This window comes from Dasypus novemcinctus, chromosome 1 (genome assembly GCF_030445035.2).
Source record: "Dasypus novemcinctus isolate mDasNov1 chromosome 1, mDasNov1.1.hap2, whole genome shotgun sequence".
Taxonomy (NCBI): Eukaryota; Metazoa; Chordata; class Mammalia; order Cingulata; family Dasypodidae; genus Dasypus; species Dasypus novemcinctus.
In genome coordinates this window covers 99,032,540-99,050,331 of record NC_080673.1, presented here as the reverse complement: position 1 = coordinate 99,050,331, position 17,792 = coordinate 99,032,540, and the positions used below count along the sequence as shown (strand labels likewise).

Below are 17,792 nucleotides of genomic sequence, written 5' to 3'. Positions count from 1 at the left end.
TCATTCCAAAGGAATCATACAAAATCTGCTAAGTAGAATTTTTATATTAAGCAAAATATTTTCCTTATTTGTTCAAAAATATAAAACTCAGAACGGTAAGTCACCTTACTATTTTATTATTCCTAACTTAAACGTGCTAATGTAAATCAATTTGGGGACCATCAATGTTGGGAATTACAATCCTCAGGAAGGTCACAGGAAAATGTTAAGAGGATTGTGCCTTGTTGGGGAGTCATTTTCTTCCTGATTTAACACATATCACAAAGAAATGCTTTAGTTTTAAAAGGAGTAATGTAATAAATAATTTTAATTTGTGAGATTATTTAATTATTTTTTTGGGAATTTCAGGACGAATTATTCTAGCGATATTCCCACACATAAAATGACTGGGGATTTAGAAAGTAACCAGTTAGTAATAATATCTTATAGAATATTGATGTATTTTCCATAAAATATTCACCTGGTGTTCATGTGTAGCAATAGAATATAAAATTTTAAGGTCAAGACACAATGCTGTTGCTTTATTCTGTGTTCTTAGCACATGACTTTGGAATGAAAAGACCTATGGTGGAAGCCTGTATGGGCCACCATTTACAGCCGTGGGATCCAGGGCCTGTCGCATTACCTGTTGTTTTAAATTTGTATTTTTTCTTTTTAAAAACTTCATTTTGAGATCATTTCAGACTTATAAAAATGTTGCAAAAATATCCCAAAGAAATTCCCATATATTCCTTATCCAGCTTCCCAAAATGTTAACATCTTACATAGTGATATTAGAATTATCAAAACTAGGAAAGTAATACTGATAAAATACTGTGGAATTACTTTAAAGAATGTATTCAAATTTTATCAATTCCTACTAATAGACTTTTTCTGGGTCAGTATCCAACCCAGAACCACACACTGCATTTAGTTGTTATGTCTCCTGAGTCTCATTTACTCTGGAACAATTTTTCTTTTTCATACTTTTGAAAGGTAGTTATTTTGTAAAAAGTCTCACAGATTGTCCCTGAATCTTCCTCATGATTGAATTCAGGTTGAGTGTTTTGGGTAAGAATTCCAGAGAAAATATTTTACATCCTTCTCAACACATCACATCAAGAGACATGAGCTTGTTGTATTTCATTATTGTTGATATGAACTTTGATCAGTTGAACAAGGTGGTGTCTGGCAGGCTTCTCCACTGCAAAGTTGCTGTATTTCCAGCAAGGAATATTTTTAAATGATTACACGTGCTCCCTCCTCCTCCTTTCATTCTTCTCCTCTCCCCTAATATGATGTGAAGTGTTGATCAAGGAAAAGTTTGAGAGCTACTAATCCAACAGATAAATTCCCAGTATTATTTTTTCTACTTATTCTATATTGTTCAGATAGCAATTTATTCTAAACAAAAGACTCACTTTAATAGGAAAAAATTATATGAATATATAATTTAAGTTGTGTAATTTGGCCAGAGAACATGTATGTAATTTCTTAAAATGTTGGTCCTAAATATACCCCCACCCTCACCCCCAGCAGCAGCCATATGGTAAAAGGAAAAGGAAAAAATAACTGTATACTTCTCTACTCTAGGGTTTAAATCTTGTGGTATAAAACTGGAATAGTATCTCTTTCTACTTGCTTCATTAACAAAAAAGAATTTAATAAAAAAAAAACTGCATGCCATGCAACCTAGAACTTTATTATTAATTCTTTGTATCTACTTAAATATCTCTTTCCCTAAATTTCTTTTTCTATTGGCACAGCACTTGCTTGGTCTCAACCCATTTCACAATTCTTGAATAATTTAAAGAAAGTACCTTGAAAGCTGAATCTCTTAGAATCCAATATACATTTGGCAGTGCAAGATGAAGGATTCAAATTTTGTACTTGGATAACTTGAATATGACTGAATTCAATCCAAGGTTCACAGAGGCTAGAGCAGTGATCTAACAGTTCTCTGAAATGGGCAATTAATGACACTTACCATGACTGCAACCAAAATAGAGCCTGACAAGAGGTAAAGCCAGTGCTTTGTAGCTAAGAAGCTGTTGGAGAACTCCTGCAGGGGCCAAAAGAGGCTGAAACATTCTCTTGTTGCATCAACATAGGAAAGGAGTGGGGGGTGGATATAGGAATTACAAACTGACTCTGTCATCACATGCAATGAATGCTGTGTTATGAGCTCATTCTGCCTAATTGAAAAGGGGAAAAAATCGTGGAGTTGCTTTTTGAGCATGATACTAAATGTTGCCTACCTATGTCCTATAAATAATTCCATTTGAGTAGGCTATATCTTGATATCTTATTAATATTTGGGGATTAAAAAAGTATTAAAACATAAGAGTTTCAACTTAATTTTAAACAATATACTATTTTCATTTCATGCTTTAGGTTTTACATAGTACTTTCATACTTAATATCTTGCTTAATTCTTCCAATATACCTGTGAGTTAATTTTCTCCCATTCTAAAGATGAGAAAAATGAGTATTGGAAAGAATATCAGTGGCTTTTTTCTGGTTACATAACCAAGAGAATGATGTCAAGAGAAACTAAAATTATCATGAATTTTGATGGTATGTTTTAGCAGAGCAGACATTTTTTTAAATTCAATAAAGGTTGGAAATGTTAAATTCCATAGACTGGTATTGACATTATATATTTTGGGTTCATTCAAAAGTTTAAATTATGATTCAAGACACCCCCATCCATGAAAAAAGAGAAAATCAATAATCGTATTCATATGAGAAACCATTCTGTGGCTACCAAAATTTGGCTAACTTCATTTTCTAGAAATTAAATTGTCCATGCAATTAATAAGCCAAACTTGTATTAAATCATAAAGCATCAGCACTTTTAATAAAGCTGCCATTGACAAAATATTTGAAATGTGTAAGAACAGTTCAAGTATGTATAACCTGCCATCCCTTAATGATGGCTTTCAACACTTGTTCAGAGAAAGGAGCAATAATGGAAAGCAAATGAGGTGAGTGACCAGGATATGGTGTTTTGACTGGGAAAGGAAATTGGGGAACAGGAAAAGATGCAGCAAAAATAGCATTTCTTTGAGTATGAGCAAGTTAGAATATTAGTTGATCTAGAACTACTCTAATTTTGCAAATAAGGAAGCAGAGGCACAGGCAGTTTAATTGGAGGCTACACAGTCATGAACTGGGACTGGAAGTCAATCCCCTTATTCCAAGTTCAGTGCTTCAAATGGCAAAGCAGCATAGATATAAAGATGCATGTCTGTCTAAAAATATTGAACAGTGGTATTAAAATAAGATCTAATAGAACATTAACCAATTTTTAAACATTTAATTTACCTCTAGGCACTGAGTAAGGTAAGGTCTTTATTTTGAGAAATTCACCTTCTAATATAATAGGCATATAAACAAATAATACCAATATAATATAATAATAAATGCAAATTAGAGTTATCCAGACTATTACTGAGTTAGGGGACACTAGTAAGCTCATGGAAGTAGTAATGTAAGAAAGAGCCAACAGGAGATGAACAAAAGCATTCTGAAGTTCTGTGTTTCTGAGTTTAGAAAACAAATATACTGTGTATGCTTGACACAAAGAGCATAGTAATGTGATGGTCAGAGAGATAACAGGAGACACAATGAAAAGCTACCTAATTTGTTTTATTAAAAAGGATATGAGCTAATATTTGGCAGCTGCTGCCTCACCCATGGCTTCTTACATCTACGATGATTCTCTGCTCCCAAACTACCTGTCACCATGGCCTACTGATTCCCAGCTCTCACCCCAAAATAGAAAAAGGAGCTCTCCAAAATTGCCCAGCACATTGTTGCAAGTAGAAATGGGATCCTGACTGCAGATGAGTCTGTAGGCACCATTGGAAACCGCTGCAGAGGATCAAGGTGAAGAACAGAGAAGAGAACTGTCAGCAGTTCTGAAAAATGCTCTTCACCATGGACAATTCCATCAACCAGAGAGTCAAAGGCATGATCCTTTTCCACCAGACCCTCTCCCAGAAGGACAGCCAGAGAAAGCTGTTCAGAAACATCCTCAAGGAAAAAGGGATTGTAGTGGGAATCAAGTTAGGCCGAAGAACTGTCAAGTTAGACAAATAAACCACCCTTCAAGGGCTTGATGGCCTCTCTGAGTGCTGTGTTCAGTACAAAAAGAATGGCACTGACTTTGGGAAGTGGTGCGCTGTGCTGAGGATTGCCAACCAGTGTCCATCCAGCCTTGCTATCCAGGAGAACTTCTACACCCTGACATGCTATGGCAGCACCTGCCAGCAGAATGGATTGGTACCCATTGTTGATTGTCATTCCCGATGGAGACCATGACATGGAACAGTGCCAATATTTATGGAGAAAGTCCTGGCTGCTGTCTACAAGGCCCTGAATGACCATCATGTTTACCTTGAGGGCAGCCTTCTAAAGTCCAATATGGTGACTGCTGGCCATGCCTGCACCAAAAAGTATACTCCAGAGCAAGTGGCTATGGCCACCATCACAGCTCTCCACCACACCATTCCTGGCATCTGCTTTTTGTTTGGTGGCATGAGTGAAGAGGATACCACTCTGAGCCTCAATGCTATCAAATTCTGCCCTCTACCAAGACCCTGGAAACCAAGTTTCTCTTATGGACAGGCCCTGCGGGCCAGTGCACTTGCTACCTGGACTGTTAAGGCTGCAAACAAGAAGGCAACCCAGGAGTGGGTTGTGGCTAATTGTCAGGTAGTCAAAAGACAGTATGTTCACATGAGCTCTTCTGCTGCGGTCTCCACTCAGTCACTCTTCACAAGATATGCGATTCCAGGACCTCGCGCCAGCCAGACTTAGCTCTAGCTCTACCAGGTGTCTTAGCAGGAACCGAAAAGGAGCAACATTTTGATGGACCTTGGAAATTAGACAAAATTAGGTGGAACAAACACATTACCTGTTAAATTCTTAAACGCAAGGAAAACAATTTAGTACTTGAAGCATACAAGTACAAATATCAAGGATCTGACAAATTTCAAAAATAATGTTATCTTTGCAATACTTGCAGACATCCAGCTGCCCACTCCCTTGAGTAATCAATCACCTAAAGAAAAGAGCAGATTTTAAAATGAAATCTCCTCTCCATCCAAATCACAACCACTGAACAAAACTCCTCGAAAGTAAAGTGCAGAGAAGTGCATCTTATTAAACAATCTTAGCAGCAGTAGGTTATAAAGAAGACAGCTGCAACTGAACAAAAAATATTACTCTATAAACTAGCAAATAAAAGGATATGAACATTTAAAATACAAAATTTACACAGACTAGGAGACAATGAGATGGTAGCCAATACCCACATTCCCCTAAGGACAAAAACTACTGATAATGCTATCTACGTAGACTGAGGAGTTCACCAGTTACAAGAAATTCATTTACATATTTATCAGGGATTTCTAATTACCTCTTGCTCTTGCTCAGCCTTCCCCCTAATTGCAATTGACATTTGGAAGACTGGCTATTTCCCTGCCTATCCTGTAGGTGAGAGTAATTGAAACAAACATTTCTCAGTTTTATTCTGAGACGTGAGTCAAGGTCAATTTCCTTGGCACAATACACCTTGGCAAACTGAGGCTTCAGACCTGCCTGGAGTCTGTCTCACATATTTAGCACTCATTTCTCAGAATTATATGATTTGCCTTTGAGTGCTGACCATTGCTTGGATTTACAAGAGAAATTTATTTTTTATTATTGTTCAGCTCATAAAAAAAAAAGAATCACAAAACAACAAAAGCAGTACCCTTTGACACTAACTGTGAAAATATAGGACTTTATGATTATATCATTTATCTCACCTAAAGAATTTCTATATTAGTGTATTTCAATGCTACAAAATATATTGCATCCTGTGTGAATACTGTTCAAATGTCTAATCTTTCCCCCATGGGTTCCAAGACACATCCCTTCACTTTCACCATTGTTTATGTTGGAACCTTGTCATTTGCAGATGTTACAGAACAAGAATTGTCATTTGCTAACTTGTTTGACATGTAAAAATTGGAATATACATTTCCATACAAATCATTTTTATTTTTAGGAGAATCACAGGTGCTCCAAAAATAGTACACGTAGTGGTTAAGCAAGGATCATTTAAACCCCAGAATTCTATGTTTGACTCCTAGCCTGATTACTTACAAATGATGTTTACACCTCCGTAAGCTTTCACAAAGTTGTCCACAAAACCCAGTGTATTTTGAAACAGTTAAGAACATCAGACATAAATTTGTTATGCAAGAAAATTTTCTTGCCCTATAAAGTTGGTTTGATAAGGGTATTTAATTCATAAGTTTCTGGCAAGGATAATGAGCTAATTCATGTAACTTATTAATTAATTAACTCACTCCTTGACATGTAATAAATATTCAAGAAAATTAAGTAAAAGTGATTTCTTTAATAACAGGTTCCATATATTGAACACTAAATGCAAGTTAATATGTTCTAGGACCTTTCATATCTTAGACCATTAATTTTTATTATAATCAGTAAGTAAACAATATTATCTCTATTTTGTATCTGATAAAACATGAAATCAAGGCTTAGGATGGTTATATAATTCACCAAAGCCTACACAGCTATTGAGGAACTAACCTAGCATTTGAATCCTCTTCTGTCAGACTCCAAAGCCCATAAACCTGACCCTTTTGTGATCTTGTTTTCCTTAGGCTGACTACCTGCGAGAACCTGTCTCATTTATCTCTTGAAAGAAAACTAATTTAGTGTGAGTTGATTAGCCAAGTTTCGCAACTATGGCGCCATACAATTTAAAATATGAATGACTCAAAAGACATACTGCTAGCAGGCATGCCTACAAAATCCCAAATTAGCTCTTTATTTTCTTGGGTGGGTAAATTGTTCTTTTTTTTTTTTTTCCACTTTGTATATTTGTTGATCTAATTGTACAGAAAATTAGAAAGAGAGGAAAGCTGAAAATGTCTCTGCTATATCCTGCAGGAAAAATAATCTTGTTGACACTCATCTTCAAAAATGAGTACAGGAAATGACTTGTGGGCCCACAGACAAGTGAGCATGTAGAACTCTGATTAATACAAGCTTCAACCACACTATAAGGCCCTGGAAACCTTTCCAGTCATTCAATATGTGCTTTATACAGACCATTTCCACGTGTATCTGAAAAGAAAACATCCACAAAGTAGGACTTTCAAGTATGAAGAAAGACTATGTATTTGTGTGTGAGTATGTGTATGTGTAGTCAGGTCCATTGCTTTCTTGTTACCAGACCCAGTTTTTAAGGCATATACAAAAAATAGGTACCACAAAATACTCACCACAGCCTACAAATGTGCAAAATTCTTTCTGAAATATGAGAAAAAATGAGTGAGGCTCTTTTCTGCTGTTTCTCGGTTCATGTAGACATGTAGGATGTAACCAGTGCTTTTAATCCATAGAGTTGAAACCTTTCAATTTACAGATGAAACCATGAAAGCCAGAGATAGTAAGAGACTTTTTAACCATTATATAGTTGTAGATGGCCCAGCTAGGAAGTGAGCTTATGATTCCAGTCATGCGCTTTCCTTACTGAATCATATGGCCATTTAATTCAAACAATAATGACTAAAAGAACTACAAGGCAACAGGACAGTTTTTGGAATCATGTATTGATGACAATATGGGGGGGTTACATCAAATCAAATCAATTACAGCTGAAGAAGAAGGGCTACAAATAATGTAGGTATGTGTTGGTAAAGCCCCCTCCCAAGAATAGCAACAAAAAAACACACAAAATCCTGGCCTGCAAAATATGGGAAACAGCATTTCTTTTCATTTAGTTAAGAACATCTTAGATTCCATGATTTTAAATGCTAACTTTTTACAATTATGTGATCAGTCTTTTCAGTGGAGCTTGTATTTAAAGACATAAGAATGACGGGCACAGTTTCATAGAAACTATATTAGAATAGAACATAGCAGCATTATTCAGGTTTTGTTTTTCTTTTTACATATCTCTTTTGAGGATGACTCATTCTGCACATCACTCCTCCTCACCTGGCTGGTGAAACATTTAAATTGCAAATAAATGAAGGACAAGATGGTACATTTCCCCAAGTTCATAACATATGCAAAATGACCTGCCAGACCTCCAAAGGTTATGGAAGTAAATCCCCTTTACTTAATTTTCAGGTATGCACTTTTATTTTTATGACAACATGTAATTTTCCCCTAAATACTCCAAGATCTAATGATGACATCTAAGAAGACAACAATATCACTTTGTATAATGGGTGATTAATCATTCTGGTTAACCTGGGACAGAGGGGTCTCAGGTATTTAGGACTTCCTAAAATTGAGAGTCTCAGGCAAACCACGATGGTTGGTCACCCCACAGAATGTGAATGGAGATGTGGGTCCACAATCCCCTTAGGAACTGTTGGTGCCCCAGACTCTGGAGCACTCTCAAAGACACAATCAAGTTATCATGAAGTCTGCAGGTTATTTTCCATGTTTCTACAGTACAATTTTTTTTGTGGAATCTGTCCACTGTAAATCCAGTCATAAGTAGTTGTAACTAGGCATGTCTTTATATCTGAGTTTGAAAGAATATGGCAATAACTCTGAAGCAGGACAGACAGTAGTCCTAAAATAAATGGAAAAAGTTCTGTATGGTCTTCTAATCTTTTTTGGTTATTCTTTCACTAACAGTAGCAGTCACAGTTTCTTTCAGGCAATGTATTCCATTTTCTCTTGAATTACTACTCTAGCAAATCCCTTAAAAACTCTTCCAAATTATCTTCTAAATATAAAAATAAAACCTTTCAGTTTGGATTCTAGAATTCTCTATTACAGAAAACAATAAGAAGAGAGAAGTCCAGCTGAGGGAGTGTGGTAAATTGGTACATGAGGATGTAGAGACTTTCAGAGCCTGAGGTTTTTAAATGTATTGACAAAGCTGATCCAGCATATTTCCTTTCCAGCATTAATAATTATTTGGCACAAAAGACATGCTTGCTGATAGAGCATTTTCTGCTATGGTGTTTTATTGACTCTGTCTTGGAAAATGGTAGCCACTGATAATCTAATAGAGAGGAGAGACTCACTTCATTAATTTATTATGACCCAGAATCCTAGACAGGGTGTTGGGTACAGGGAATAATCTTTGTTTCTGTCAAATTACAAAGCTGGCACAATATGGGAGATGATGTAAAGCTTTTGGTTAAAAGCCTTCTAGATTCTCTTCTCTGTAATATCTACTAAGAACTTGAAGATTAAGTTTTCCCTACCATTTTTATATTTTCTTGGTTTTCCCAATTTATTTTTATTTTACCTTTAATAATGAGCTCATGTTGACTGTGTTAGATAGTTTCATCTTTACCAACATGGTGTTATGGAGTCAGAGACCTGGGTCCTGACCTGGCAGTGCTACTAATCACGGTGTTGTGAGACCTTGGGCATAGCACTTCAACACCCTAGACCCTTTGAGAAGAACAGGTAGTCCAAGGTCTCTTCCAGGCTTACTAGTTTAGTATACATGTTTGGACTAATAGTTGAAGTTTTAAAAGGCTTAGTATTAATATGAAAGAAAATTTCTTTCATTTTTCAAAAAAAAGAGTGGGTTCTGTTAAATTCCAAGTAAAGAATGGGTTATTTTATTTAGCTATTTTTTGCATCTAGAATATGAGAAGTGTAGGGGCAATTGTGATAAATGCCCTAGTTTGCATACTGTTCCTGCCAGAAAGGAAACAGCTGGAGAATTTCTGTAAAAGCTGGGATTCACTCCTAAAAGACACTTTTACTTTGGGACAGTATTGTACATTATCCAAAAGTTCTACTTTGTGAGAATTTAACCATCTGTCTAATGTTAGCAATGATTTGTTTTCCTAATTATTTGGTAGACTCTATGATATTTCATTTTTTTAAAAAATGTTTCATAGCAATAAAAAATCAAACGGATGCAATCTACATACTATTTTATATGAGGCATAACAATGGATTGAGAAAAACAGAATGTTAGAGCTGAAAGGGGCCTTAGAGATCAATTAATCCAATTCCCTCATTTTACTGATGAGGAAAAACACTCAGCTCATTATTGGCAAAGTAAAGAATCTGTACTGCCTGATTCCTATGCTTTTATTTTTTCCCACTATATCACAGCAAATTATATCACTTTCATTTTTAGGAATAAATTTCTTCTGAATAAATTTTTAAATTCCTTTTAATGAGAGTAAAGCTAGAAAAACAAAATTTTTAAAATTAATTTATTTTATGCAAGTTTCATATGTACAGTTGAAAGCCAAATAATTCTACAATGTTTATATAAAAAAAATAGATGTCTACTCCACCACTTCTCCTGCCATTGTGAAGCTCCAGAAACACCCAAATTTATTTCTTTAAGCTACTCTTTCTTATATTTACATTCATATTTCTAAATGAATATTTTATACTTTTAGGTCTTCAGTATTTCCTTTAGAGATCATCTATTGATTTACTACTACAAAATATAAGAATTTAATCTCTTTCATATACATCTCCAACCAAACATACTTTTTCCCCATTCCTACCTCCCTATCTTTAGCATTCATTTAGGTTAGGTCAGTCCCAGTGTTTACATTTTGAAAGTAAGTAAATAGTATTTAAAGCTGACCTAGACAGAGAAAAATTATTACATCTGTTCTCTTACTCAACTTTTTTGTTTTCCCTGTAGTTGGCATGATTTATTTTTACTGTTACTTGCTTAATACCCTATATCTCTATCAGTAATTCACTCCCAAAGCCTCTGACACAGGTTTAAATCTCAACTCAATACATTCAGACTCATCAGATGACTGATTAAATTCATCTTTCCTGGAGCAGCCCTACTCTATTATATACACTGATAACTTTTAGGGCCCCCTAGCATGTGGTCACTATCTCTCTCACATGTAAATTCCCTGGTTCCTGGATCCCTTATCTTCCTGGTTCCTGTTTTACTCCATCAGTTTAGAGGAGCATATTCTTCAGGAATATCCTGAGCAATGGATGCATGGAACATAAAATATTTTAAGGATCATAGGGCTGAAAATAAGTTTTCTGAAACCACCCTTACTTAAGAGTGTAAAAGTCTAGTTTGGATATCATTTTCTCCTAAAAATGTTAGGACATTGTGCCAGTGTCTTCTAGCTTCAGTGCTGTTCCTCATTTCATCAAGATATGCCATGATTTGGATTTTTTCATCAGTTTTTCTGGATACTCCAGTGGAGCTCTCTCAGTATAAATCTGAATTTATCCTTCAGTTCAGGGATATTTTGATATTTTGATAATTTTAAAACAACTTCCTTTCTTTTATTTTTTCTCTTCTCTCATCTCAGAACTTTCATTATTTGGGTAATGTCTCTCATTGAATAATCCTCTACTAGTCTCATCTCTTTCATTTCTTTATTTTGTTTCTGGGAGACTCTTTAAAACTTTATCAATATTCTACTGTGTTTTTCCTTATTGCCATCATATTTTTAATTTTCAAGAGACTTCTTTACTTTTCTTAATGATCCAGTTTTAAAGTTTGTGTTCTAATTTCATAAATACCATATTCTCTCTTAACTATTTGTGTATGAATTCCTGCTGTTGAAGATTTCTTTGGTTCTCCTCATGGTCCTGTTTCTTTTGCATTTCTTTTACCCGGCTGTGAGCTGAGTAACCAGAGTAACCTTGACCTCTTGGTGGTGGCAGAGAAGCAAGAACGTAACTAGAAATATGCAAGCATTTTTTTCATGCCTTTACAAGTGCGGGTCTTCTTACACCCTGTATTAGTTTCCTATGACTGCTATAACAAATTACCACCTGGTGGCTTAAAACAACACAAATTTATTCTTTTATAGTTCTGGAGGGCAGAAGTTCAAAATCAGTTTCATTTGGCTAAAGTCAGGGTATCCCCAAGACTAGTTCCTTCTGAAGACTCTAAGGGAGATGGCTTTTTCTATCTTCTAAAGGCTGCCTGCATTGCTTTCCTTCCTTCACTCCTCGCCCCTTTCTCCATCTTCACAGCCAGCAGGGTAACATCTTCAAATCTCTTTCAGCTTCTGTCTTCATATTGCCTTCTCTCTTATAAGGAACTTTATAATTACATTGGGCCCATCAGTATAATCCAAAACAACCTCCCTACCTAAAGATGTTTAACTTAATCACATCTGCAAATTCCATTTTTCCATGTCAGGTAAAATATTCACAAGGTCTGTTGAGTATATATGGAACTTTATGGGAGGCCACTAATCAGTCCACTACACTGGCCAAAACAAATTGTATCCCCGTACTCATCAATGTGGTGAAATAGAGTCCAAAAGGAACTGCAGAGTAAAATGTCAAAAGGCATGGTTCATAATAGTGAGAAGAACTGGGGCCAGTGGTGTAATTAATCAATGACAAATGTGGACCATGTCTACATTGATTTATATCTTTTATGATACCTTTCAATAAAGGTTTATATTTTTCACCATAAAATTCTTGCATTCTGTACCTATTTGGTCACATTTATTCCTAAAACACACAATATTTTGATACTATTTAAATGGTATATTTACTTTTTTTTTTATTTTCTAGTTTTTTATCAATAGCATTTATGAATGCAGTTGTTTTTTATATGGGTTTGTATCCAGTCACATTCCTAAACATTCTTTTTAATCCTGATGATTATTTACTTTCCTTGCTTTATTTTGCTAAGATGACCAGAATAGTCTCAAATAGAAGCAGTGAGAGCAAGAAGCTTTCTTTTATGCCACTGTGTTTCAACATTATGTATGATGTTTACTACAGGGTTTTTGCTGGTTTTTATATCTTTTATGAGTTTATGATCACCCTCTTCTACTCCTACTTTGCTTAAGCTAAATAATTACCTTTTTTATCTTTTATTATCTTTTTTTAAAGATTCATAGATCACACAAAATATTACATTAAAAAATACAAGAGGTTTCCATATACCCCACTCCTCACCCACCCACCTCCACTCCTCCTCCCACATCAACAACCTCTTTCATCAGTATGGCACATTCATTCAGTTCCCTGGTGTGGTGGTTAACCATCCTCACCTCCCTCTTAGCTGAGCTGGGTAAGTCCAATGAACCGGAGAATAGGAGTTGCAATTCTGCTGAGGTTCAGGGCCCAGCTGGCACATGGACAGTACAGAGATTCAAGTCTCCTGAGCATATACCAACCCCTGCATGAACCGCAGATTCAGTAAAAGTGATAGGAGAGGCATGCATAGAGAGGTTACATCTTAGTCCAACTCCATTACACTCAGGAGCACAAATTCCAAAGTAGGACCCACTGACAGACACTGAACTCCAGAGCCATCTGTCATGACTGTAGGACCTGGGTATCTCTGTAGCCCTCAGGATCACCTCTACCTGGGGTTGTATCTAATTTGGCAGTTTCTGAGATCCTGCTGAGAAATGCATAAGCACAACCCCTCTGATGACCTCCTGACTCATTTTTGAAGTCTCTTAGCTATATAAACTCCTTTGTCTTTACCATTTACCCCTTTTATTCAAGATCTTTTTCTAGTTGCATCACCAGCTGGTGCTTGGTAGTGATCCCTCTGCACCAAGGAGGCTCATACCTGGGAGTCATATCCCATGCTGGGGGAAGGTAATGCATTTACTGCTGAGTTTGGCTTAGAGAGTGGCCACATTTGAGCAACATGAAGGCTCTCAGGAGGTAACTCTTAGGCACCCTGCAGCTCTAGGCCTAGTTGAAATTTCAAGCACATAGGTTCATAAGCATAGGCTTTAGTGTCAAGGCCCATTATTGGACCATCCTTCTTCACTGGTCTTTGCCCTTGCACTTGGGGAATTGAATTGTTGCTGCTCCATTGGAGAGTACAACAGAGTTCCCCAGAATGGGCACTCGGTACTCCCTCAGTTGTTGTGTGAAACTCTACCCGCTATGTCAATATCCAATGAACATCCAAACATATCTATATACCCTATGTGCATGCCCTGGAGAACTCCCTCCCATCCATGCATCCCCCATCAGTAACACCCCACATCAGTGCTCCTTGCCTGCCATAGTTGAACCCCTCTGTGATCCAAAATATCTCCAAAAATGAAGACTAATATATTGCCAAATTTAATTAATAGGAGAATGAAATAGTAATGATAGGTTTAAAGATTAAGATGAGGTTCATTTAAGATACAGAAAAAAATGTTTATTTTCAATAAGTAAATTTGTCCAATGGCAAAAATATCTTTCTATAAAATACATAGCCTCTTGATATCTTTCTGAAACATTTCTCTTTTGAAGTTTATATAATTTTGTTTTAGATCACAGTCTTCCAAAAATTTAAATGAATCACTCACAACATGTTCTCCCTAACCAAAGTGAAACTCAAAATGAATTGGTGACCATTTCTATCATTGGCATGTAATAACTACTTCTAATAATATTATTTCATTTACCAAATAAAAAGAACTACATCATGAAAGAATCTTGGAATTCTGTGGCTCCTACATAGGATATTCACAGCAGGGCCCTGTAATGGCTGAAGTTTCCTAAGTTAATGAATCTAATGCAAAAAAGTATGAATATGTCATATTCCAGATTCAGAAAGGAACAGAAATCTTTTCTAATTCAGGTGAATTTTCCCTCTCCGTGTCAGTGTGCGTGTCAATAAAGCATGATCCTTCAGCAAACAATTTTTAACAGCCCCCCCAAGGATATTTATCTACTCTTCCAAAATACCTCTTTTCTGCTAGAGTTCAGATTTGTTCACTTATTCACCAATCGGTCACTTAAAAATATTTTCAAAAACCTATTATGATTTAGGGACTGTGCAATGCACCAGAATACAAAAGTGAGCACAACATTATGTTAACTTCAAGGAAACAGGTAAATAAATAATTACCATATTGAGCAAGTACTAGCATAGAGCTGCATGTGGATAACTAAGGGAAGCCAATATCTCTTGGAAAAGAAGAAAAGGATTTCTAAGTTTCTTGGGAAATCTGAAGAATATGGAGGAGTCACACAGACAAAGAGTGGGGAAAATAATCTCTATAGACAGAATAATATCTGCAGAGACCCAGAAGTGAAAAAAAGGAATAGTATTTTCAGGGAAATTACTCATATAAAATGAGGCTTAGACAAGTAGAAATAGAGAGAAAGCTGGAGAGGGAGAATAATGAATGGCCTTATCAATTAGGTGACCAAAAATGAATCATTCAAACTTGGACCTTTGAAAGTAAAAGAGACATCTTCAATAATTATGCCTAAAATAAATAAATTGGGAATTGAAATAAATTGGGACTGTCTCAGGTATGCCAAAACATATGATCACCCTAATTATAAACTAAATATAAATATTCTCTTCATTATTATGACTCCATTGAAGAACCATTGAAGTGCTTAAGGAAGAGAGTAGGAGGGTGACATTTAAATTTTCATTTTAGAAAGATTATTCTTGTTCTAGTATGGATTCCTTGTGAATTAGGAAAGTAGAAGTGTGCAAAGCATGAGAAAGGAAAGATACTTGCTGTTGGAGCAATTCACTTAAGCAATGAGGTTGTTCCTAGACAGGGATGGAATAATAGGGATGATAAAATGTTGATGAATTCTCTAGATATTTGGGAAGTAAACTTGACAGGATCCCTGATAGCTTAAGTGTTTAAGGGATTTAGTGGTGAGGGAGAGAGTTGAAAGCCCTGAGCATAGTGTGCAGGTTTCTGCCTTTGGTAATTGATGAGACAAGGATCAAATGCACAAAAGAGCAGCCACTGAATAGGTTTCTTAAAATGTTTTGCCTTGTGTTTTTTCTATGGATTTTTCAAGGGCCAGGATACCTTAAAATGTTAGACTAAGCCCTAAATGATCTTCAAGGTGGTCATGGTAAATAGTCGAGGTCAATGCTGAAACAGAGAAAAGATAAAGGCAAACGGTGGACCATGTAGAACACCAAAGCTAAGGCATGCAACAGGAGCAAAGGCAGCGTGTATGCTCACAGGCTGGTTTCTAGAAAATCAAAGGGGCAATGCTGAAGTCTCTGTGAATAAAGGCAGCACATACATTCCCAGGCTCAGACAAAGGAGAGCTGGGATAGTCTAAATAAAATCTTGGGCAATGTGTACTGAAGTTCCTTAAGAAATTCAGTATGTTTTCTTTTGACACCTCTTCCTCTCTTAAAGGCAACTCATAATGGGAAGGTGCCAGAAGAGAGAACAGGCTTAAGAGAGCATAACAAAAAGAAAGAAGTAAAGGTCAGAGTGAGGATGGCAATCACAGATTGATTCTGAGTCCCCAGTGAGTTGGAACAGACTATAATGAGTTAAACATGATATAAAGAAGAATAGTGGCCAGAATGGCTCTGAAACCAAGGAGGAGTCACAGGATCTGAGAGGATAAAATATTCAGCAGAGAAGAAAATTGGGCAGCATTGATCATGAAATCAGACCAGGTGCCACTGACTGAGCCACTTGAGCACAAAGCCCTGGAAACAAAACTCAGAACCTCAAGAATGTTATCTGGGTGATCAATACAGGGCTCCAAAAACAAGGGGATCCCCTTGCTTGACACCTTTGTATTTGTTCTCCAACCCATTTCTCTGAAGCCCTACATTTCAGACAAGAAGATGGCATTTGGACTGCCACTCTCCCAAATCCTCCATTTTTTTGGCTTCATAACATTTAAAGGCAGTGCCAGCAGCATTCAGCCTTTCTAAAATTCTCTCTCACTTCGTGTCCTGTAGCCCTTCTGTTACAATCCTATCCAGCTTCTTTGTTCATTTAAATATTTTCAGCATTTTACACCCTTTCATTTATATGGTCTCACTTGATATACCACACAGTGATTAAGAGAACTGAATCTGTTGTCAGAGAGACTTGGTTTTATAATCCCACTCCAATAACTGCATTTGATATTGGAAAAATTACTTGATCCCTTTGTAACTTAGTTTCTTCTTCTGTAAAAATGTAGATTACAGTAGTACCTAAAAAATGTGAGTAGTTTTGAATAATAAATGTGATAATGTGTGAAAAGCACATGGCATGATGCCTCCCCCAGAGTATGCACTCAAAAATATTAGCAGTCATTATTATTATTGTTGTTAAGCCTCACAATCAATGTGGTAGAAAATAATGTTAATACAAATATATTTATATATATATATCATTACAAATTAGCTAACTGAAGTTAAATGACTTGTTCAAGTTTATGTATCTCAAATATGCACAGCTTCAACCCATAGCTTTTGACTCCAATATCAGTGCCACACTGACAAAACTAGGCACAGCACCCAAAGCAATCCCAGGGAAAATGTGTAGACTTTCCCTCAAGATTCAATGTGACAGAGTCATCTAAGGCTATAACTCTACTGAAATGGGCCATGCTAGTGCTCTTGGCAGCAAAGAAATGCAACACAGTGGAACCACTCCCAAGTCACCCAACTCAGCTTCTAGTTGTTTTATTTAGTATCTAATTCTTAAAATTGAAAGGAACACAGACAACAGAGCTTTAACTGAAATAGTTATGCATATATGGGTCCACTATACTAAATATATATTTCTGTGTAACCAATTACCCCAAAATTTAGTGGATTAAACCATGACATTGATTTATTTTATTCCTAAATCTGCAATTTGCATCAGTTAAAAGTGGAGATTGCTTATCTTTACTCCACATGATGTCAGATGGGACAGATCCAAAGAAGGTTATAGATTACATATTGAAAGATGGAACACTCACATGTCTGGAAATTTAAAGTCTGGCTGAAAGCTCAGCTGGGCCTAAGAGCTGAAGGTCTCTGTGGGTGAAGCTCTCCATGTTTTTTGGATTTCCTCACAACATGGTGGTTGTGTTCCAAGGGTGAACATCTCCAGAGA

General features: G+C 36.2%; 1 protein-coding gene and 1 pseudogene across 2 annotated transcripts in view; both read left to right on the top strand.

Moving 5' to 3' along the window:
- The window catches only part of BANK1 (B cell scaffold protein with ankyrin repeats 1), a 371,762-nt gene that overhangs the window by 262,656 nt on the left and 91,314 nt on the right, over nt 1-17,792 (top strand). The gene's annotated exons all lie outside the window — the stretch shown is intronic.
- LOC139436366 (fructose-bisphosphate aldolase B pseudogene) lies at nt 3,728-4,803 on the top strand (annotated as a pseudogene).